We start from the raw sequence: 24,201 nt of genomic DNA on the forward strand, positions 1-24,201 counted from the left end.
TACTTTTAGGGCTATTTTGGGTTATAGTTTAAGTTTTCTCCTTTTCAATTCACTCTTTCCCCACAACCATCAGGAAATATTACTGGTACTTAAAATGTCTTGACATAGGACTTTCCAATCTATACCTATAAATAAATGGGTTAAACTGAATTTCCAAGAGAAATAATAAGTTAACATATTTATTCATGCTAGGTTGCAAACACTCAGGTAATAAGTATACACTAATAGATGAATGCAACAGCTCTTTTCTTTTAATAAATTATATAAACATAGCTCCAAAGCTGAGTTGCACCAAGCATGCATTTTTATTCACTTTCCATTGAAAGGCCTGTGGCTGACCTCAGCAAGGATGGGGTAGGTCTAATAATGGGATGAGACACAGCACAAATTTCCTTATATGGCAAAAGGGTAGAACCTTGAGTGGTGATGGGGCCCTCCTCCAGTTTAATGATAAAAAGCTAGTGACTCTGAACTTCTAACTCCTTGAACCTAGAGGGAAGTGTCCCTTAATTCATGCAGATTAAGCTACAGTGACCCTTGGACTTTGTATTTACTTTTTGTGCCTTAGGAAAACAAAGAAACAGAGCAGAAGCGTCGGGTGTTCCCAGGGCATGTAGTAGGATAAACATACTGAACAGACAAGAAACTGCACTGAAGTGTCAGTCATCCTTGGAACTGCAATTTACCTTCAGCAAAACAGCATCAAGTATCATTCAATTAATGCTGTTAACTTGAATTATATTGGCAGTGTTTATATTTAATTTATATTTTTTCATGTATAATTATAAAGGGACATTAAACATAAGAATTTTATACCAAGTTTATGTTTAAGAAACATAATAGAAATAAGTCAACATAAGGATTCTGTTTATTTTTCTTTAAAACATGTCCATGTTTGACTTAAATGTGAGAATGTCTGACCTCTGACTAGAGCATTACATATTAGGAATATTGGTCCATTCTACTATATGCTCTATTGTAGAGCAGGGCTCCCCAACCCTCGGGCCATGGAGCCAGTAGTGGTCCATGGACTATTAGGAATGGGGCCACAGCTAGTGATCTATTACCACGTAAGCTCTGCCTCCTTTCAGATCAGCAGTGGCATTCAATTCTCTTAGAAGCACGAACCCTGTGAACTGTGCATTGTGAACTGTGCATTTGAGGGATCTAGGTTGCGTGCTCCGTACCACAATCTAATCCTTGATGATCTGAGGTGGAACAATTTCATCCCGAAACCATTCCCCCATCCCTGGTAGTAGAAAAATTGCCTCCCATGAAACTGATCCCTGGTGCCAAAAAGGTTGGGGACTGCTGCTGTAGAGGAAGAAAAATAATTTTTTCCTCAATTTTTGTAAGTTCTTAGTTAGAACAAACTCCTATGACAAAAGACAGATAAATAAGAGAAAAACAGAAGTATATTAACATGTATGTTTCACCTGTATATGGGAGATGCCTAGGGAATGAGTAATCTCAAAGAGGTGGCTCTGAATTTCAGCTTACATGGCACCTTCCACAAAGAAAAATAAAATTTTAAAGAAGTGACAAGAAAAAAAAAAAAGGACTGTGAGTCTCTAGGGGCAGCAAATTGGGAGAAAGCAAATAAATGGCAGAGAAAGGCAACTTAGTAAGGCTTGTTAATGCACCTTCCTCTGGTGCCATCTCCAGGCCAGTAACGGTTCAAAGTTGTCTTCAGCGGTTAACTCTTGTCCTCCCTGGTAGAGAGGGTGGGGCAGGCTACATCTATCTTTCTAAATCTGTGTCCTGCTTTTAGGCAAATAGATGGAGGGCAGAGAGCTTTCTTGCATCTGCTTCTTTGTAATTGCCTTCAGCACAAAACAATCTGGAGGCCAAAGAGGCATGTTTCTGGGTGGCGTAGTCTGGTCTCTCACAATCCTAAGAAAAAAAATCCCTCGTTTTGTCAAGCTAAATTATTCTAGTATGCTTCTGGATTAGATTTGCTGTAAGAGATGCTGACAACTGCCTTAGCTTTGTTGGTGGGGGGCAATAAATATTTTATAGACATTTCCTAACATCTTTCAATAAAACAAAACATGGCTAGTATAGCAGGTAAGCCTTTCACAGTCACAAAATTAAAATATGCAGAAAAGTCACTTTCTTTATTCATCCATAACTGTATTTAGTGGTAGAACCCTTAATTCTGGCCAGCAATACAGAGGAGGAAGTTAAAATGGCCAATTCAAAGTAACTCAGTTACTTGCAGATTTTTTTTTTTTTTTTTTTTTTTTTTTTTTTGAGGCAGAGTCTTGCTCTGTCACCCAGGCTGGAGCGCAGTGGTGCCATTTTGGCTCACTGCAGCCTCCGCCTTGTGGGTTCCAGGGATTCTTGTGCCTTAGCCTCCCCATAGCTGGGACTACAGGCACACACTACCATGCCCAGCTAATTTTTGTAATTCTAGTAGAGATGGGGTTTCATGATTTTGGCCAGGCTGGTCTTGAACTCTTGGCCTCAAATGATCCACCTGCCTCTGCCTCCCAAAGTGCTGGGATTGCAGGCATTAGCCACCACACCCGGCCTACTTGCAGATTTTAAAATCTCTGTTGGGTAAGGGCTCAGTCAAATCTGGGACTCTTCCCCTGCCTGCTCACTTTCTCTGCTGTTCCTGGGGGTGTGCTAAGGTATTAAGCTCTTGGGGAGGCTCATCCACCATGTGGCCATGCTCTGTTCCCCTTTACTTCCCATGATAGGAGTTTGTTTCTGCTTCCAGCCCTCACCTTCGCCTCTGTCTTTGGGTTCATGCTCTGGCTTTTGCTACAGATGTCTGTGGTCATTTCCATGGCCTTTAGTTTCAAGGTCTAGCATTTTGTTCCTTTTTTGGCCCAACCACAAGCTTTCTCTGGTCTCTGGCCCTCTTAGCACTTCTGCTTCCCTAGCTCCCAACTCCATCCCGGAGGGTTTCAGGAGCTCTTGCTTGCTTTTCTACCTAGGCGAGTACTGAGAACCATCTGAGATGAATAAGCCTATTTGTAAAAATAATGGTGACACAGTTAGGCATAAATATCTAACAAGAAACTACCTGCCCACTGGCTCTTGCAAAATCCCTAATTTACTTTGACAAAGTTGCGTGAAAGTTGTGATCTTGATAGAACAAAATAAGAAACAAGTATTGCTTCTAACAGTTCAAATACTGCTCTGGGAAAGCAGGAAGAATTGGATTATCTTTTCTTAGACAAGGGAACAGAATGTCAAAGAAAATATAGTGTTGCCTTGGGAAAAAATGTTGGCTTTCAGGGTTTTTCCCTTCTGGGAGTCTGAGTGGCCTTTGAGGATTTGATACTAGGGGCTGAGCCAGTGTTGATTCCTGTACCAGCGAGCTTTGTGTATAACACATGCAGCTTCTAAAATGAAGAGCTGCCAATTACTAACCACCCCACACTGAATCAGTGCCATCAGGGCCTGCTCGGTGTGTGGGCTGTGTATCTAAACTGCAGTTTCTAGTTTTGTTTTTTTTTTTGTCTTGTTTTTCATTTTTTAAATGGAAATAAAAAGCTGACAGATACAGTTTCATTACAATTTTCAAATGCTCTTTCGTACCAGTTAAAGGAGAGTTTTGAATGGTGATGGGCTACATGTTTACATACACAGAATTTTGAAAGTTAAAATGTCAGTTAAAAGGAGTTTTGCGTGGATACAAACTTATCCAATATGGGGGTGGCATTGAGGGTTGTTTTCTCCTTGGGCTGTCTTGATGGAAGAAAGCTGGTTGGAAAAGCTGAGTTGCTGTTTTGGCCTCTGACATTGATTTACTTTGTGACCTCAAGTAAGTCATCCTCTGGTATCTGAGTTTTAGATAAGTCAAGAACCTACCCTTGAAGTGGTATTGAGGGATAAATCAGACTGTCTGAATGACTGGACTGGAGCTTCTCAGAAGGGCAGTGCAAATCTGAGTTTCTAGTGTGCGGGCGAACCTGATGTTGAAACATCGGAGCTGGAAGGGGGCTCTTACCCCATCCAGCCCAGCTTTCGCATTTGGCAGATGAGGAACCCAGGGAGGGGAAAATGACTTACAAAGATCACGTAGCCAATGAGTGTGGAGCTGGGGCCATAATCCAGTCCTTATGTGATTACTGTGAAGTTATCCTTTTCCCCCAACACCTACTTATGAATAAAGAGTTTATTAAGTGGTTAACTGCAAGGCAAGATTGCTCACAGTACTCTCAATGACACTCCAGGCTCAATGGCCTAGAGGACATAGAACAGAAGGAGGATTTAAGGAAACTTCTCCAATAAATCAGGCAAAATTTTCTTTGAGTGTGAATTCTAATCAATGCCGTCATTTGTAGGAATGGGCCATGTCAGCAGCCCAGGGGTTGCTAACTTCAAGTAGGAGGTAGCCTTACGCAGATACCTGACTTGGGAGGACAGGAGGAAGAAAGCATTGAATAAACAAAGCAGGACTGAGGGTAGGAGTAGAGGCCTTCTAGGGATGCTGAACTTGTGCACAGAGAACTTCCTAACAGAGCACTATCTGCCTCTTCCTCCTACCCACCCCTGGGTTGCTTTTATAGGGGAGGAAAGCAAATCTTGTCCCTCTAGCCATCTCAGGTTCTCCCACTGAGGCCCTGTATATTAGACTAACAAAAGCACCTTCACCAGAGAAACACAAACAAGTTTATTAGCATGTGTCACACATACACATGGAGGTACCTAGAGATGAGTAACTCAAAGGGATGGTTAGAACTTGGGCTTATATAACATCTTAACAAAAAAACCCAATACTTTTGTAGAGAATTAGCAAGAGAAAGGAAAAGCACTCTGGACTTCATGGGGTAGCAAGTTGTGGGAAGATAAATGGGAAACTCATGGACGGTAAGGGCTGGTTGGTCAAGTTTGTTCCTCTGGTCTAGTGTGTGGGATATAGGATCTACGGTTGTCTCAGGGGACTAAGAACTGTCCTGCCCTTCCTGGTAGAAAAAAGGAGAGCAGAGTTTTTCTTCTGTCCACTTCTTAATTATCATCAGCTCAGAATAATCCTTACGTCTGTTAAAGCAAACTAAATATGGCCTGAGAAGGACTCTGTACTTCTATATTTGAGTCCTTGTGGATGAACTGCAACCTAGCTTAACTGGTAGACGAGACTGAAAACCTAACTAGGAGTATGCACCTGTAACAGTCACTGAGTCTTGGCCAATCCCAGCAGCCATACTTCAACCACTCATACACTGCTGAGTGTTCAAATTGTGTTCAAATAAGGCAAACGCCAAGCTGTAACTAGTCAGGCTGTTTCTCACTTCCTATTTCTATATGTCACTTTACTTTTTTTTGTCTACAAATTTGTTCTGACCACAAGGCACTCCTGGAGTCTCTCTGAGTTGGCTGCCCAATTTGCGAATTGTTCATTACTCAATTAAACTCCCTTAAATTTAATTCTGCTGAAGTGTTTTTTTTTTTAACACGTCGAAGTGGCATATTTTGGGGTGGCATAATCTGCCACACCCTTCCTTCCTCCTGAAGAGTTTCTTTGAGGAGTTCAACCACTACATTTGAAGCATGCAACTATGGGAAACCTAATTAGAAAAAGTTGTGCTGATTCAGGAAGCCCCAGTCCCCGACTGAGTGACAGTAGATAGATGTGGGTAAAACAGTATCTTATTCTTGGCAGCTGAAAGTAAGTGAGAGGAAAGGGGTGGTGGAGGAGAGGAAGCCAGCAGGAGAATAGAAGAGAAAGTGGGGTGCACGCTCCTGACTGAGCAGGTCCTGTAGTCGACTTGATTGACAGGATGAGACTGAGGAGAGGCAGTGTGATCTCTGGGCGGGAGGTCAGAGCCTCTAGGCCAGAATCATGGTGGAGTTCGAAGAAGAAGAATGAAGTTTGAATGAAGTCTAACTTCATTCCCCAGAGAATTCCCAGGGACCTGGCTGTTCAGAAAGGAGCATTGGGCAACTGATGGTGCCAGGGCTCCAGATGATTCCACCCCTGAGATAGAGTCCTTTGAGTCCTACAAAGTCTGGACTTCATAACGAATAATGACAGTGTCTGTTAAGTGCTTCCTAGTTGTGAAATGTGATAAGCATTTTAAAAATTCAGTGTCTCATTTGATAATCAAAACAATCTGTGAGTTAAATATCATTAGCCCATTTTACAGATGAGGGAGTTGAGGTTTAGAGATGTAAAAATAAGTGGCCCAAGCCCACCCAACATATAAGCAAACAGAGATTCCAATGAAATTATCATTCCACATTCATATTTTTAATCATTATACTGCACTGCCTTCCCTTGGGTGGGTTATGACTTTCTGGGGAGGAGCCTTTCTGGAGGTCAGTAGCCACATGTTATAGCAGGGTCTAAATTTAGGACTCACACGGCGTCTGAGCTGCGGACAGAGGTAAGGCGAGTGAGTGGCGACTCTACATACTTGGAATCTGCCCCTGAGACCTGCTCTAGGCTCTTCTTTGAGTGATACCAATTGCCTGTTTTGTTTTTTTTTTCTCTGAGTAAACCTGACCATTTCAAGCTCATTGTCAGGATTAGAAACCCTGACAGATCGAGGAAGAGAAAGCGAAATGGAATAGAAAGGAGAATGGGGGTGAGAAAGCAGTAGGTACTGAGTGTGTCCAACTGGGTCCTGGTCTTAAGCGTTCATCTGTCTCACAACAGCCCTGGTGTTGTGGAATCGAAGGACAGAATAAGATCGTCCAGCAGAGACCAGGACCAGAGATCTGGTTAGACCATAGATATTTGTTTAGGCAGAAATGAAGACCAGATAATGTAGGGAAGGTGTGTGTGCATGACAGGTGTGGGTGGGAAGGCGAACCCAGAGAAAGGGGATCCCTGTGGGTGGGGGGGACCAAGCACACGAGGGTTTGGAGCAGCCAGGAGGGGTCTATGGATCCATAGGACTTCAACAAAAATAACAGACAAGCTAGTGGGTTCTAGGTGTCATGTTTTGGCATCTAGCTCAACTATGCAGGTCCTCGGAGCCACCACAAAATCCAGACAGACCCCTGATCCCAGAACACATTCTGTCTACTCCCTGGCACTTGGCTGTCAGACTCTGCCCAGTTTGGGTAGAAAAACAGGCCACAAGAGGGCAGTAGGAAGCCACCGACGCTGGCGGATCTGCAGAGGGCTGGGTGCTCTGGGATGGACCAATAGGTTCAGATAGAAAATGACCTGGGAAAAAATGACCACAGCACCCCTGAGTGCCCCTGGACACTGCTGCCTCAGCCCCACCCTGGACATTCTGATTCTGTAGCCTGGGTAGGGGCTGGCAGTCTGAATTTTTAACACACAGCCCATGTGATATGGGAACTGCTCCCCCAAAGTATGCAGAATCTTCCATTGCACTTCCTTAAACCAAGATGACAAATAGGATTATTAGGAGAATATTATCTGTTAAAATGTTTTATTGGGAACATAGATAATATGACAGTGCATATATAAAATATATGCACATTTCAAAGAAGAATAAACACTGTGAATAGCTGTGCAAACACCTCTTAGGTTAAAAAACAGAATGTCACCAGCATCCCTGTGCACCCCTCCCATCTCATATCCCTTCCTCTCCCCATAGGTAACCTTGAGACTCTCCCATGTGGATTCACGTGTGTGAAGGTAAGTGCCTTGTATGAACAACTTACATACTCTTATCTCTTATATTGATGGACATTTAGGTTTTTCGGTTTTTTGTTTGTTTCTTTTTTCCTGTTAGGGACAATGTTGCTATGGACAGTCTTGCACCTGGAGAATTTTTCAAGAGATTTTCTAGGGTATATACGTAGGAGTAGAATTGCTGGGGTTTTGTGTATGCATGGTAAGCATTTGATCACATCAATATTAGGGAGATTTTGTTTGTTTATTTGTTTGTTTTTGAGACAAGGTCTCACTTTGTTGCCCAGGCTGGAGTGCAGCGGCATGATCATAGCTCACTGCAGCCTCCACCTCCCAGGCTCAATCAATCCTGTCACCTCAGCTTCCCGCATAGCTGGGACTACAGACATGTGCCACCACACCCGGCTAATTTTTGCTTTTTTTTTTTTTTTTTTTTTTTTTTTAGAGATGGGGTTTCCCTATGTTGCCTAGGCTGGTCTTGAACTCCTGGACTCAAGTGATCCTCCAGTCTCAGCCTCCCAAAATGCTGGAATTATAGGCATGAGCCACTGCACCTGGCTGGGACTTTTTAAAGAGAGTGAAAAGGCAAGCCACACACTGGGATAAGATCTTTGCAATATGTATAATTGATAAAGGACTAATATCCAGAGTATATAAAGAACTATAAACCAATTTTTTAAAAGACAGATAGCCCAGAAGGAAAATGGGCCAAAGTTGCAAGCACTTCACAAACAAGAAAATCCAGAAGGTCACTAAAAGTATTAAAAGATGCCCAACTTCACTGGTTATCAGGGAAATGCAAATTAAAGCCACAAGGAGATATCAACACATAACTTACAGATTGGTCAAAATTAAGAATTAGTCAATATCAAGTATTGTTGAGGCTATGGAATAATAGAAACTCTCAGTCATTGCAAAATAAATTGATATAATCACTTTGAGAAACACTGATATCATCTAGCTAATCCTCTGTGGGAGCACAGGTTGGAGAATGCAATTGAATCTGGGAAGCCAAATGTTAAGTGCTGATGTGGCTCTGTGAAGGGAGTTTGCCAAGAGGTCTAAGGAAAGCTGTTGCCTTGGTGTGGCCATGGTCTCTGTGGGTTCACAGCCAAGCACCTGCAGGGAGGCCTGGGGTGCTGTGGGTCAGCAGGACCAGCAGTCTGGAAGCAGAGCGAGGCACAGAGGCAGACAGTGAAGTCGGCCTGGACCCTGTGGGGCATCTTATCTCATCACAAAGCGCTCCAGAGAGGAATGGCTCCTGCTTCACTCTCACTTCCCCAGTCTCATCTAAATTCTTCTTCTGGCCAACTCTAACAGAACATACAGGAAAGAGGGTTCTGGGCGATATAGTTTCCATCTGTATAAGTTTTCTATTATTGCTGTAACAAAACACAGACTTAGTGGCTTAAAAATGCAAATGTATCACTTTGGGAGGCTGAGGCGGGCAGATCACGAGGTCAGAAGTTCGAGACCAGTCTGGCCAACATAGTGAAACCCTGTCTCTGCTAAAAATACAAAAATACAAAAAAAAACAAAAAAAACTTAGCCAGGTGTGGTGGTGTGCGCCTATAATCCCAGCTTCTTGGGAGGCTGAGGCGGGACAATCGTGTGAACCCGGGAGGCGGAGGTTGCAGTGAGCCGAGAACACACCATGGCACTCCAGCCCGGGAGAGGCAGTGTGAGACTCTGTTTCAAAAAAAAAAAAAAAAAAAAGCAAATGTATTAGCTTTTACAGTTCTGGAAATCAGAAGTCCAAAATAAGCTTCACTGGGCCAAAATCAAGGTATTGGCAGGATTGGCCTCCATCTGGAGACTCTAGGGGAGAATCTGTTTCCTTGTTTTTTCCATGTTCTAGAGACTGACTACATTCTTGGTTCAAGCCCCCTTCCTCCACCTGCAAAGTGCATTGGCTTCTGTTTCTGTGGTCACATCCACTTTCTGATTCTGATCCTCCTGGTTCTCTACCATAAGGACCCTTGTGATGATATCAAGCCCATCTGGATAATCCAGGATACCTCATCATCTCAAAATCCTTAACTTAATCACATCTGCTAAATCCCTGTTGCCGTGGAAGGTAACATAGTTCCAGGTTCCAGGGATTTGAATGTGGGTGTGTTTGGGGCTGTTCTCCAGCCTAGCACATTGTCAGACCAAGTTGACAACAGCACAGTCCCGCCATCTTCCCCCATCACATGGGAGCTTTTCTCCCGGAATGTTTTTCAGTTTGCTCACATAGATTCTCACACAATGTATAGTCTCCTCTTTTGAAGGGCAGGTTTCTTTGGCAATTTAGAGATGCTGTGGTTCATACAATATTTCTGGACTTTCTTTGCTCTCTCAGTTCCTGCTGCTGTCTCATGTTTTGGTTCACCCACCCATATTCTGGAGTTGTGAGAATTCCTTTTCACCCAGTTTTGTTGAAAGTGACCTCAATGTTCTTTCATCATTCTAGTTTCTATGTCTGTTTTATTATGATTTGGGGGGATTACATGCAATTATACCACTTCCAAATTATTGACATCTGAATGATCTCTATTCTTGCCATAGTTTTGAACCAATGGATGGAGCAGCATTGTTTATATTAAAATTGGAAAATAGGTGCTACAGTAAAGATTAATGAAGGTTTTCAAAAGACCATTTCTGGTTGGGCACAGTGGCTCATACCTGCAATCTCAGCATTTTGGGAGGTCGAGGTGGGTGGTTCGCTTGAGTCCAGGAGTTCAAGATGAGCCTGGCAACATGGCAAAACCCCATCTCTTTAAAAAATACAAAAATTAGCTGAGCATGGTGGCACACATCTGTAGCCCCAGCTACTTGGGAGGCTGAGGTAGGAGGATTGCTTAAGCCTGGGAGGTCGAGGCTGCAATGAGCCAATATCATGCCACTTCACTCCAGCGTGGGTGACAGAGCAAGATCCTGTCTAAAAAAAAAAAAACAATGCAAAACCAAAACAACAACACAAACAAACAAACAAAAACCCTTTCTGATGAAGGATTTCCTAGCCAGTCTCTTTCCAAACCATCCCCTAAAATATGACTCAGCATTAAACTTCAAAGCTGAGTAGTTGTTTATATTACTAGAAATAAAATTGGATATGAGGGTGATGTGGCCAAGACATCCCTCCAATGTGGTCAGAAACGAAATTGCAAAGGTTTAGGGTCAAGATGTTTTCCCAGTTGAAGTATCAGTTATAAATACCTGTTTTAAAGACTCTCAAACAAAGTGGTTTGATTTCTTTTTGTTGTTGTTGTTTGTTTTTGAGATGCAGAGTCTCGTTCTGTCACCCAGGCTGGTGTGCAGTGGTACAATCTTGGCTCACTGCATCCTCTGCCTCCTGGGTTCCAGCGATTCTCCTGCCTCAGCCTCCCGAGCAGCTGGGATTACAGGCACATGCCACCATACCCTGCTAATTTTTGTATTTTTAATAGAGATGGGGTTTCACCATGTTGACCAGGCTGATCTTGAACTCCTGACCGCAAGTGATCCACCTGCCTCGGCCTCCCACAGTGCTGGGATTACAGGTGTGAGCCACCGGGCCCGGTGTGCTTTGATTTCTTAATGGCCCTGTAAGAGTTTGGCTTAACTTCATCCTAAATGAGACTTCAGACTGTGAACCATGCTGAAGGAATCTCTTGGACCACCTACCTCAAAGCTTCTGCTTGCAACCACAGAACACACACACCCCACACCATTTGAAGTGTTTGCCTAGCATGTGACCATCTTTGTGGTTATAATTTTGAAATATCTATTTCTGTACCCTTTTATGGAGAATTCAAATCTCTAGTAGAAAATCCTCTTCTAACAAAACCTTCCCATTGCATTTGAGCAACCCACAGACCACTTGGAGAGCTTTCAAAGACCAGACTTTGGGAACCTGTAATTTAGAGCATCAAAGGAATTATGATGTCTTGAGTTGAGGAGGACCAAAAAGGTACTTGGTACAGTCTCCTCCCAAAATTTGAAAATAAGTAAAGCAAGCAAGTTATATTTATTTAGATATGAAAACTGACTTAAAGTGATTAACTGTGGAAACTAGATGCCAGCTGAGACCTCCCCTGCCATTTGGGGATTTGGAGAACTTTCTATTGGGACTCTACTGGACTCCTGCATTCATGAATATTGTTTCATCTCCCTTCAATCTGGAAACTTGGACTCCTCGGAAATTTCTGTAACTGGTCTTTCTCTTAATCATCTCACAAAGCTAATGATGTCACAGAGAAGTCCCAGGGAGTTATATGACATCACATTCCACATTCTGCCACCTCCTGTGCTCTCCTTTCTCCTCTCTTCCCTCCCCCACTTCCTAACCTCATCTCCACTCCTTCACAAGAGAGCAAATGATCCTGTCTCCTTGCACTGTGTGCCCTTTCCAGACGGTCTTAGCACCAGCTAAGATCCACTACCACCCTCCCCACCCCCTCAGAGACTCACCTGCTCTAGTGGCCCTATTGAGGATTTTTCCAACAAGTATGAGATTCCTGTGAAGAGGGTATTATCTGCCAGCCACTGAAATAATAAAAATATCTTCATCTCTTTTTGTATATGGCAGACAAAAAGATCATAAAATCATGAAACCACATGAAAAGCTATTTAGTTTCTTCCTCCACAGAGGAAGATCCATGTAGAAAAGCTCAGAGCATGCCTAGGTGATGTCAAAAGCTTCACCTCCATAATTCCTTCCCTTAGAGGGTTCAGCAAATGTTAATTACCTTAATCTTATGCCTCTCTCAATGCTATTTAAGCAGCGGGAGTGATTTGCAAGGCAGTAGGGCTAGGAAGGGTCTGAAGTCCCCTGCCAGGGCAGGCATTAACCCTTCAGTTGTTGTATCATGGGATGATCCAGGGAGAATTGAGAGGGACAGAAAGAGTCTGAGCAGTGAGGGTAGGGAGGAGGAGGTTGGAGGGAGTCTTTAGGGGAGTTGGAAGCTATTCAGTTGGTGCAAAAGTAATTGTGGTGTTGGCCACTGAAAGTAACTATGTATTTCTATGTAGAAAGAGCTCTGCTGGAGTCTACAGAAGGCACACACAATGGAGAGCTCTGGCTTTAAGGATGCCACAGGCGGAAACTGACAAAGGTATTGCCAGAGGGATTCCAGGAATTCTGAGATGCTGAGGGGAGGTTGTGGGGCAGGGAGCACCTCAGGCTGATGTGGAGGTAGACAAATAAAGGCTAGTAAAGACACACACCCATCTGAGAAAAGACGTGTCTTTGTAGGTTTGCAGGTAATATTAGATGAAACCAGAGAGCTCAGCATTGAGAGCAGATGCAAATGGTGGCAGCAAAGCAAGGCACTAGCTTCCAACTGTTCTTAGAAGGAAATCTTATGCCAAAGCTGAAAATGTAAAATGGACTAAAGCAGAACTATGCAGTGGGGATGGGGTGGGATAAAAATACAGTCTGAGAACTGCTGGTTCAAAAGAAGACCCTCAGTGGCAGGTGCTTTACTGAGGGGTTCCTGACCAAGATCCCCACAGGTAAGGCTTCAGATTCATCAGAGTCTGAGAGACCAATTCAGGCTAGAGACCAAGTGTAGGAGACGGAGGTCAACACCAAATGTCAACTACTCTTCTTAGTGAGAAAAAATGGACTGGACTGTTTACAATTTTCTGTACTTACTATATGGCAAAGTAAGTCGTAATCAGAAACCTCTTTATTAATTTATCATGAGAAAGCATGATCATCAGTCTGGAACTGTGATTCAAAGTCTGTATCTTTAACATTCTCTTTTCATATAGACATATGGAAGAACAGAATCAGAAGGACACAACTAAGGGGAAATTAAAGAATGAAATCAAATTTTTAATCACATCAGCTAAAATATTCTGATATTTCTATCTTCTAAATCAACAGACTCCAAATTTTGATGATAGCACACCTCAATCAGCAAAAACTACTGGGGCCCACATTGCCAGTATATGCCTATTTATTTATGAATTATGTGTACCTTCTACTGACATTTTGAACATTAAACATCAATCAAAATTAATTTAAAAATGGGCCGGGTGTGGTGGCTCACGCCTGTAATCCCAGCACTTCGGGAGGCCAAGACAAGTGGATCGCCTGAGGTCAGGAGTTTGAGACCTGCCTGACCAACATAGTGAAACCCCGTCTCTACTAAAAAAACAAAAAAATTAGCTGGGTGTGTTGGTGGGTGCCTGTAATCCCAGCTACTCGGGAGCCTGAGGCAGGAGAATCGCTTGACTGGGAGGCAGAGGTTGCAGTGAGCCGAGATCATGCCATTGCACTCCAGCCTGGGTGACAGAGAGACCCCATCTCAAAAAAAAAAAAAAAAAAAAGTTCTAATATTTTCTTTACTTGTTACAATGGAATATTTCAACTATCATTTAATAAAAGAAATAGATTTTACATACATGAATTTCCTGTGTATGACTCTTTTGGATGGATATATTGAAAACATTCTATAAAGTGCATAAGATGCGTGACAATTACTTTCCTCAGGTGTGCTATAATGAGATTATTATAGTAACTGTATGGTAACTATTGTCATCCCAATATGTAGAAACTCTGATTTCAAGCTCCTAACTTTTGTGTTTGCCCTTTGTCTACCTTTGAAGAGCATGCTGCTTCCCTTCCTTGCGTGGAAATACCATGATCATTAAAAATATTGAAGACATCAAACAAGTAAGCGAGTCTGACTGTCCGTTTCATATCTGCAAAAGTTAGGACTAAACTGATTTCTTATCTTGCAGAAACATAACTATGACTTCATGTCACAGTTCAAACATCCTTGACTTGATAGAACGTTTCCCTTCAATGACCATCCCACCTCATCAAGAAACGATTGTTATTGTTTGGATCAGTATCCATATTAACACATAATAAAGAAAATGATTTGAATTGAACATATTGGCTGTGAGGTCATTCAGTTTTTACTATATCACTAAGCACACTGTGTAGTTCAGCTGACTTGTAAAAAGTTTTTAACAGGATTTTCTCAATGAAGAAAACTAGAAATTAATTAACAGTCACTGGCGCAAGCTCCTTAAGCTGGGTAACCATTCCATAATGTTTTCCTGTTATTGGAATTACAACACCAGACCATATTCATACATGAAATTTAAACTCTTCATGATAGTTATTTATAATATAGTCCTTCCCAGTTGTATATGGTTCAGAGCTAGTTGTGTTTCATAGTGATTAAGTTGCTAAACACAATTTTTCCTTTACACCAAGTCGGCAATATGTGTGTATTCATCAAGTTGAAACAGACAGCACTTTGTTAGCATTATAGACCAGCTAGAAAGGTGGGAGCCTGTACCAGAGCAGTTAGAGTAGGACATAGAGAAACAAATACATCCAAGAAATATTCATGAGGCCAAGTTGAAGGAGTAGGATGAGGATATGGGGATGAAGGGGTAGAAAGAACATGTCAGAGACTACTTTCAGGTTTCTGGCTTGGATACCTAGATGGATGGCGATATTAGTAAATACTACAGAGAATATAGGAGAAAGATGAGGTTTGAAACGAAGTTGATGAGTTTACTTCTGAGCCACATACTGAGATTGAGGTTCTTGAATAGATTGATCATTCATCATGGTTTGCCTGAACTGTGTGGATTTATGCCTGTTGTCTTAGTTTAATTAGTAATTGCACCCTCTTTCCTCTCAAAAAGAAAACTACTTGACTGCTTCATTTGTTCTTGAGTTGGTCTCCTAGATCATTAGCCATTTCCTGAACATGTCAGGTTATGGAGTCATTAGAAAGTGGTACTAGAGGCTAGGTGCGGTGGCTCACACCTGTAATCCCAGCACTTTAGGAGGCCAAGGCAGGCAGATCACGAGGTCAGGAGTTTGAGACCAGCTTGACCCAAATGGTGAAACCCCGTCTCTACTAAAAATACAAAAATTAGCTGGGCATGGTGGCGTGCACCTGTAATCCTAGCCACTCAGGAGGCTGAAACAGGAGAACCGCTTGAACCCAGGAGACAGAGGTCGCAGGGAGCTGAGATCACGCCACTGCACTCCAGCCTGGGTGACAGAGCAAGACTCTGTCTTAAAAAAAAAAAAAAAAAAAAAAGAAAAGAAGAAAAGAAAAGAAAGTGGTACTAGAGTTACCTTCTTGGCTACAGATTCATCTGAAATTTCCAAGCAAACATTTCTGATGCAAGTTTTCACTGCCTTCTTAGCAATTACATATAGAGTTGTAGTGTAACTGACCTGATGTATTCATTTATATGTAGCAGCAAAGCACTGATGTTTAAATGAGAAATTCTGAGCATTTGCTTCTGTTAGCTCGCTGACTCAATATTCTTTTTTCAAATAATTTCTTTGACTTTAAACTTCTAAAAAATTTCTCACCTGTAAATGCCACTTAAGTTCAGATGGTTTTATTGCATCATCAGCCAGTACTTCTCTGCAACTAACACTATAGTGTTAGCACTTCATCTTCAATATGGTACAAAATCTATAGAGATTATACTTCAGACTAAACTACATGAGGACTTTTGATTTTTGTTTCTTTGGAATCACTTCCATTGTCATCATCTGGTTTATCACTACTGCCACATTCAGTAAAGTGTGCCTTTACAGGACATATATATCTATGTATAGAAAACAGCATTTGGCAAGTATATTGTTAGATTCTAGGAAATTGGCATTTTTTATATTTTCCAAATTTTCTACAATAATCATGTATTTCTTGAATCAGAAATTATGATTGATTTCTTAAAAAAATAAAGCCCAGAAAAGCTTGTTTTACTGCTTATCAATTAGGGTCAAAAATAGTACAAATTTAACTTCTTTAATTTAGTTAACAACATTAGCTATAAATTAAATAATAGGCTTGATTAAAAAGTAAAACGATCATGAAAGTAGCAAGTTAAAATACCCAAATGCTGATTTTCTGAAAACTTTATGCATTGTTGGCTTCTTGTCAACCGCTCATTCTCCCTCCCACATGTAGCACACAGCTTGCACCTGCTGTGACTCAGTGTGCGAGTGTGACAGCAGGTGAACAGGCCTCCTCCCTGTTTCACGGGATGGCTCCATAGACCACACACTTGGATGTTGCAACAACGTCAGATTGCCATAAAAGTGTCTGAACAGTTACTGTCAATTTCCAACTTATCAGACAGTGCAGGGGAAAAGGGTTCTGCAGGACATCCGTTGACAGTGCTGACCTGTATGGATTTACACTCCCTCATCCTGGGACAAGCACACCATTACTAAATGTTCTTTTACCTGGCTGAATGTTTCTGAAACACCCAACCTCCTCCTGCTCCCATGATGCCCCAAGGTTGCAGGAGTGGGGGGTATGAAGGAGAAGCTTGTGGTCTCACCTGCTCCATTGGCTTCTTTCTCTTTCCTACACCTTCCTGGGACTAAATAGACTTTCCTCTCACCTCTTTTTATTTCCTATATAGACTTTTATGGTCCTGTCTGGATTTTCATATGTTAAAGCAGGAGATCAAAGCATTTGGAAGAACTTTTTCTCTCTGAATAATGCCTAGTTTTCAAGTTTAGTGTTTTGCGACAACATCCTATCCTGAATAACTAAAGCTGTTATCCAAAATACAATTTTTTTCCACTTTGCATTTCTACTGTAACAATACAAGAGATAGATGATGAGGGGGAAGGACATGTACCCCCAAGAAAGTAAAAAGAAAAGTACATTGACATTTCTTCGGGTCCTTTCTTTAGAGGGTTCTATCAGTTGACTTCTACAGAAGGCTGTGCAGGGCACTCCATGACTCGCAGTGTGCCTGCATGCTGTACTGGCACTAGCCGTGCAATGTGGTGGCTGGCGGCTCTCCGAGGACTCTGTCTGGGTTGTCCGTCATGATCAGGGTTTCCCTCATTAAGGCTCCAGCTACAGTAGTTCTGGGCTTTGCTCTTTAATCTCTTCCTGCCCGTTGCCACCAGGGACACTCTCACCTACCACAGGAAGTCTCCAATTCATAAATGGTCTATGTTCTGAACGTCTGTAAGTGTAGCACTTGAAACCCAGAACTCATTTTTCTGCAAAGAGAATGTTATAAGTGTGTGTTGGGTCTCCAGGTCAACCCACAAAGGCCCATTCAACTTCTACTGCAGGTAATGAATTTTCCCTTTGCTCCTTTTATATACATAGAATTATGGAATGTCAGAGCTGGAATAGAATTTAGAACATCATGCTACACAGTGGTAACAGGGTTGCCTTCCACTGTATTCTATTACAAGTGCCCCATGTTCCTTCTATGTGACATTAGGTAGGGTCTTGTGGTCTAGCCTGGAAACCCAGTCACCCTTTACAACATTGTAAATCAAATAGTCATGAACAGAAGTAGTCTTCCACAGAGAACTTCATCTTAGCTACTTTTCTTTATGCCTTTGAGGCACATTGCAAGGAGCAGGTTTTTGTCAATGAGGTCACTCCATCTATGTGCAGGCATGGCCAATACTTACGCACCTAAAATCAATATCATCACGGGAGCCACCATTAAGAAAACCAAAGGGCTTAGGTGTGGGAGTAGAGGTGAGAAGGGACCCCTCTTGGCTTATATTGAGTCAAGCATACTTCCATCCCAGGGGATCTGTTTCCTGTCCTTTCTGTTTGAGATGCTTTTGTCCGGGCATCCCCATAGTACACTCTCAGTTCATCTTCTCTGTGCTCAAGAACCACCGCTCAGTGAGGCCCTTAATGGCTGCTCTATCTAAACCAGTACCTACTGGCACTCCTGCTCTCCTGCCCTTCCTTAACTTTTCCCTGTAGCACTGTTCATTTGCTTATTTGTTGGATTTCCTGCCTGCCATTTGGTGCCTCCTGCAACCCCCATGTAAGTTTCATGAGGGTAGGATTTTGTCTCGTTTGCTGTCACACCATTAGTGCCTAGAACATTGTCTATGTGGCACATGGCAGGAGCTCTGGAAATATATTTTTGAGTGAAAGAATGAGGTGAGTCAGCACTATGCTAGGTGTTCTATATATGTTATTTTATTTAATACTCAAAACACTTCTGTGAGGTTGCCTTTTTTTTTTAATAGATGAGTGACAGAGCACTCTTAGGTTTTTTTTTTTGTTTTGTTGTGTTTTTAGAGATGGGGGGGGTCTCACTCTGTCACCCAGGCTGGAGTGCAGTGGCTTGATCATAGCTCAAGCTCATAGCTCATCACTGCAGCCTCAGACTCTTGAGCTCAAGTGGTCCTCCTGCTCAACCTCTGGCCTCCCAAAGAGGTCGGATTACATGTGTGAGCCACCATACACAGCCAGCACCCTTGATTTAAAAAGCGACTTTAGGCCAGGCAAAGTGGCTTACACTTGTAATCCAGCACTTTGGGAAACTGAGGTGGGTGGATCTCTTGAAGTTCGAGACCAGCCTGGCCAACGTGGCAAAACCCCGTCTCTACTAAAAATAACAAAAATTAGCTGGGTGTGGTCATGCAAGCCTGTAATCTCAGCTACTCAGGAGGCTGAGGCAGGAGAATTGCTTGAACCCAGGAGATGGAAGTTGCAGTGAGCTGAGATCATGCCACTGCACACCAGCCTTGGAGAAAGAGAGAGACTCCATCTCAAATAAAAATAAAAGCCACTTTAGCAATACAATTTTGTGACTTATATATGCATTTTATCTGTTTATAATTGTTACTATTGTTGAATCTCAAGAAAATCTTAAATTCTCTAGAGAATAAATTTGAATTTTAAAAATTCTCTTTGGATTTAGTGTAGGAGGAAAGACTGGCACTCTGAAGTGGGTTGTCTTTAAAGAAGTATCTTGAGGGTAACTTTTAGCCAACTTGATTCAACTGAAGTCAGTAAATCTCAGATGGATAATCACCACGTGCTGGTGTAGGGAGAATTTACGGTCCTTATCTTCAAAGGCCTTGTGAAGGCCTCATCACTTCACACTGGGAAAATAATACGTAATCACTTTTCATTCATCCATTCATTGATTTATCAAGCATGACTTGTGCCCTTGAGGAATTCTATTCCAGAAAGACAGACAGCTTTGTTAAAAAAAAAAAAAGAAAAAAGAAAGAAAGAAAAGAAAAGAAAAAACAAAACTATCGATCACATGGTAGGTAACAGTATCAGAGAATTCTGTATAAAATGCTGTGAGGGTGGTAGATCATAACCCAAGATGAAAAGGTTTATCATCCTTTTCATCTTGGGTTATGATCAGGGTTGCATATAAAATCCTTTGAGTCTTCCTGAAGTTACTTTCTTAACTATAGCGTGGTTAGGCAAACTTGGCACATCCCTACAATGAGCTACACACATCAGACCACAAAGGATGGAGCCCATATAAATATATGAAAAGCAGATCTTCCCTAGTGGGCCTAAAATGAACCTTCACAGATATGTATCAGAAGGGGATTCATAGCCATGCTCTGTGAGATAGCAGAAATGATAACAACTTTGAAATCAGATGGAAAATTGGACTTAAAAATGCTTCTCATTTAGTTGCGTAATCTTGGACACAGTACTTGCTAGCTCAGAGCCTCTCCAGCTCACAGGATTGCTGTGAAGCAAGCCCCCAGCAGAGGCTGATATCCAGCGTGTGCTCCATAAATGTCATGTAACAATAGCCGCCTTGATCTGCTAGCTTTGGAGTAAATTTTACATATGTCATTTAATCAAGAAAACAACCTTCTAAGTATAATTGTTCATATTTTGCAGATGAAAAGACTGAGGGTAAGAGAAATCACGTAGCTATTAAGTGGTTTAGCTGAAATTCACCCCATTTTTATCCTCTTCCAAAGTTAGTGCTCTTAAGAATTACATAAACGATTATATATTAAGTTCATTGTATTCTCCCTATAGGCTGCTTAAGAATACAATAATATAAGATAAAAATATGTGTACATGAACTTATATTTATCAGTAAGTACTGGGGTATAAAATTGTCTTTCCCTCTTTAAGCCCTCTTTAAGCCTCTTTAACACGTTCATTGACGTGTTAACAATGAGTCACGATTTTATTTCTTGACAGTAGATGGCGCTGGTGATTGTCAAAAGAGACAGAGTCTCCCACACCCCTCTCCTTTCCTTAGCCATTGAAAAACAAAACAAAGAGCTGGTGGAAAAAAAACGCAAAAATTTTCATCGTAATGAAGGATTGAAATTAAAAATTTGGAACCATCATGTGATTAAGCAGAACGTGTATATGATCCACAAACTTTTATTTGGAACTCTAGGGAAAACCTCCTGAGCTATTTGTGAAATTTCATTCTCAGGATTAAAACAAAATATAGTAAAATTTGATTATCCAGACAAAAGATGGATTTATATTTCTCTATTAGACAGATTTTATTTCTGCACCTTAATTTTAGCAAGGGATGAATATTAAGACAACTATGAATTTAGTTGACAAAAAACTCACATATATCTGACTTCCAGAGTCCTGAAGGTGGTATAGAGGAGTATGGTAGTCAAGATAAAAACAAAACAAATTATTATATGACCTTTGAGTATATCACTTAATGTCTCAGGACAGAAGTTTTCTCATTTGTAAAACTGAAATATTTCTTGCCTAATTCAAATGGCAGTTGCAAGGATCAAATACAGTAAAGTAGTATAAACAACTTGAGAATTGTCATGTTCTTTCCAAATATGCTTTTCTTCATCTTTACCATACAATCAACCCAACCACCTATAGGTAAAATCATAACACAAGGAAAATTGGAATTCAGAATAAAATACTTGAGCATTAAATTTCCTCATTGGTCCAAAAGCACTTTAATAGGCTTTGGCGAATTAGATTCGTGCAAGAAAAGGGACTAATGTATTTTCAACCGTCAAAGGAGTGTTTAGCTTAATAATCAGCTACCCAGAAAATGAAACAGAAAAACACTTGAATCCAAAGCACCGAAGTGAACTGAAGCGGCCTCCACTGTCCTCCCCTAACTGTCCGCACGGCCTGTCCTCTGTAGGAGTGTCCTTGTGTACGTGTGGAGGTTGTGGACACACATGCCTAGGGTTACAGATGCTCTACAGACTTAACTCAGTATAGTGAAGCTGCAGAGATGGTCATAGCCCTAAAGAAGCCTATCTGAGAGCTTTCCTTTGGGTTTTACAAGAGGCATAGATATTTATTCTGCTCTTCTTTTAACAAAAGACTCCCAAATGTTTGCTGAAGATGTAGAGTATTGCCATTTCTGCTTCAAAAGCTCTGAGCCTCTCACGGCACCTGTTGCTGCTGCCCCAAGAGCGGAACACACCCTCCACACCAGCAGCCCCAGGACTAGATTCAGCTTCTCAGTGACCCACTTCCATGCTCCACGATGTGCTCTGGGCTTTGGGGACCTAAAACATCGCAGCCACGGCATAACAGAGTTGGGGCAGCTTCTAAAGTCATAGTGGGCAGTTCTAGAACCCTGACCCTTTCTTCTGCTGCTACAGATTCTGTTGGCTTCTGGAGATTCAGAGAAGTCCTTCCTCAAGAAGGAACCTCTGCCTGGCCTTCAGCAGGGCCACTGTCATATGCGATATTCACTTAGAGCCTTATCACATTTGTGGCTGTAGAGGTGTTTGCGTGACTTGTTTAATTTATCCCACTAGACTGTAAGTTCAGGGCAGATGGGGGATGTCTGTTTTTTTTTTTTTTTTTTCCTAATACTGTGTCCCCATGCTGGGCACAGACCTAGCACAGAGTAGGTGCTCGGCAAAGAGCTTTTGAATGAATGAATGATTGGCTGTAGTCTTCCTGGGAAAGGGCTGGCAGGCATGGAAGTGTTAAACCAGCCACTAACCGCCCAGGCTGACCAGCCTTCTCCCTACCTCCCAGGCCTTTCGAACAGAGCCCGGGGAGGACAGGCTGGCAGAGGAGGGAGGAGGGTTTCTAGCTGAGAGAGACTGCGGCTGTGGGCCTGCAACCTACCCCTCTTCAAGCTCTCCGGAGCCGTTCCTGCGAAACCAGCCCCCACAAGTGAGTGTCTGCGGCCCCCTCCCTCCTCTTTCCCTTATTGCTCCCTGTGGGGATGGGGCTGGCACGGAGCTTGATCCTAAGTAAAAGTCTGTTCTAACAGGAAGCAAATAATGTTCCTCCCCTGACGGAGGTGTTTCCTTCTCAAAGAAGTTACAAAGGGCTCTTTTCAGAGAGAAAGGGGCTGGGAATAGTGTGTGGCCTCACTGCTGTCTGCCTTGCGTGGAGCCAGCACGTTCTGGAATCCAGGGGCTTCCTCTTCTAAAGAGGCGCCGGGCCATGCACTGAAACGGGGTGGCCCATCCTCTGGGAGCCCCAGTCCCCTTACCTGCTTGATACAAGCATCCCCTGGAAGTGCCTAGGGTCATTGCCAAGGCCCCTGTTTTCTTTTCTTGGCTTCCAGGACGCCGTAGTCTGTGTTCTTCCTCCCGCCCTGCAGTTCCCTAGCTGGATTCTCTTCCTCGCTGTGATCTCTTCATCCCTGGTTCCCCAGCGCTCTGTCCTGAACCACACTCGAGAAGCCCCCTTCTCGAACCACACTCTTGTCTGAGTGAGCATATTGAGTTTCATGGCTGTACATTTCCTGCCCGTGCTGAGGAATCCCACACACTTAGTTCCAGCGCCCAGCTCGCCCCCACCTCATCCAGGTCCTTACATCCCCCTGCAGACTCTGTCTCCACTCCACCTCATTGGTGTTTCCCACTCACTAGATCTAAAGCCAAACTCTTGATCCTGACTTCTCCACCCGCCAGCTTGCCTTTCTCTTCATCTTCCCCATCTCAGAGAGCGGCTCAGTCCCGAACTGTCTCTTTCCTTCACACCCCACATCTAACACACAGCAAGGCTTCTCAGCTCTACCTTCAAAATCTACTCCTCATCTTTCTTCTTCCCACCACCGCCACTCAAACGCCCTCGGCCTAGAGGGATCAGACCCATACTACCTGGCTCCTGAACCTCTGCAAGAGTCTCTGATCTTTCTGCTTCCACTCCTGTCTTGCTACAGACTATTCTTCTGACAGCAGCCGGGGTGACCTTTTCAACTACCAGACAGTGTCACCTTGCTTAAGACCAGCTGGGGCTTCCCTCACACGCAGCATGACACTCAAACTCCACACGACGATCTAACCAGCCTCACCAGCTGTGGCCCCGGCTTGTCCTTCTGACTTAGCTTCTGTCTCAGCTCAGGCCACACTGGCCTTCTTGGTATTCCTCAGCCCCCCAGCTTGTCACTGCCCAGCCTTTGCACTGTGTCCTCTCTCTGGAGTTCTTTCCCTCGGGTCTTCAGGTGGCCTTGCTCTCGGGCTTTCTGGAGAGACTTAAAAGCCATATCCACGGAGAGGCTGAGTTTGGCCACCTACCTAAGGTAGCCTCTCATCACTCTCCATGCCTTCTTCTGGCTTTGCTTTTGATTGAGCACTTGTTACTACTTGTGTTCAGCTCTTAGATGAGAGCACAAGGAACTCCGGTGGGTTTAAGTAGAAGAAGGATTTATTTGTAGACTTTGACAGCTCCAGGAATGTTTGGGAAGGCTTAGTGGTTTATAGCCAAGAAGAGTGCACGCATTGCACCAATTGGTGGGATCTCTGCTGCCCCAGCTGCCACTGGTTATGTCACCAATGCTACTGTCTCAGATACTAACCCTGCTGGAACCCGCTGTCACCAGCACCCTTGGCATCCCCATCTTTCTGCAGCTGCTGCCATCACCTATGAGGGCTTTCTCAGTCTCTTTGTCCTTAAGTCATTGGTTCCTAACTCAAATTTTGGGCC

The 24,201-nt window shown here is 42.8% G+C and overlaps 1 long non-coding RNA gene across 4 annotated transcripts in view; it reads left to right on the plus strand.

Annotated features, from left to right (window-relative positions):
• Positions 1-24,201, plus strand: part of LOC107973434 (uncharacterized) — a 48,305-nt gene that overhangs the window by 18,048 nt on the left and 6,056 nt on the right. For 2 of the 4 annotated variants that reach the window (XR_008546223.2, XR_008546224.2), the window contains exons 2-4: positions 7,533-7,573; positions 12,566-12,648; positions 14,150-14,216. This is a non-coding gene — a long non-coding RNA (uncharacterized LOC107973434). Of the gene's footprint in view, positions 1-7,532; positions 7,574-12,565; positions 12,649-14,149; positions 14,217-21,909; positions 22,074-22,296; positions 22,438-24,201 lie in introns of those variants that run through there. The other 2 variants (XR_010149147.1, XR_001715714.3) reach the window with 1 other exon arrangement.

The sequence above is a fragment of the Pan troglodytes genome, chromosome 12 (genome assembly GCF_028858775.2).
Source record: "Pan troglodytes isolate AG18354 chromosome 12, NHGRI_mPanTro3-v2.0_pri, whole genome shotgun sequence".
NCBI lineage: Eukaryota > Metazoa > Chordata > Mammalia > Primates > Hominidae > Pan > Pan troglodytes.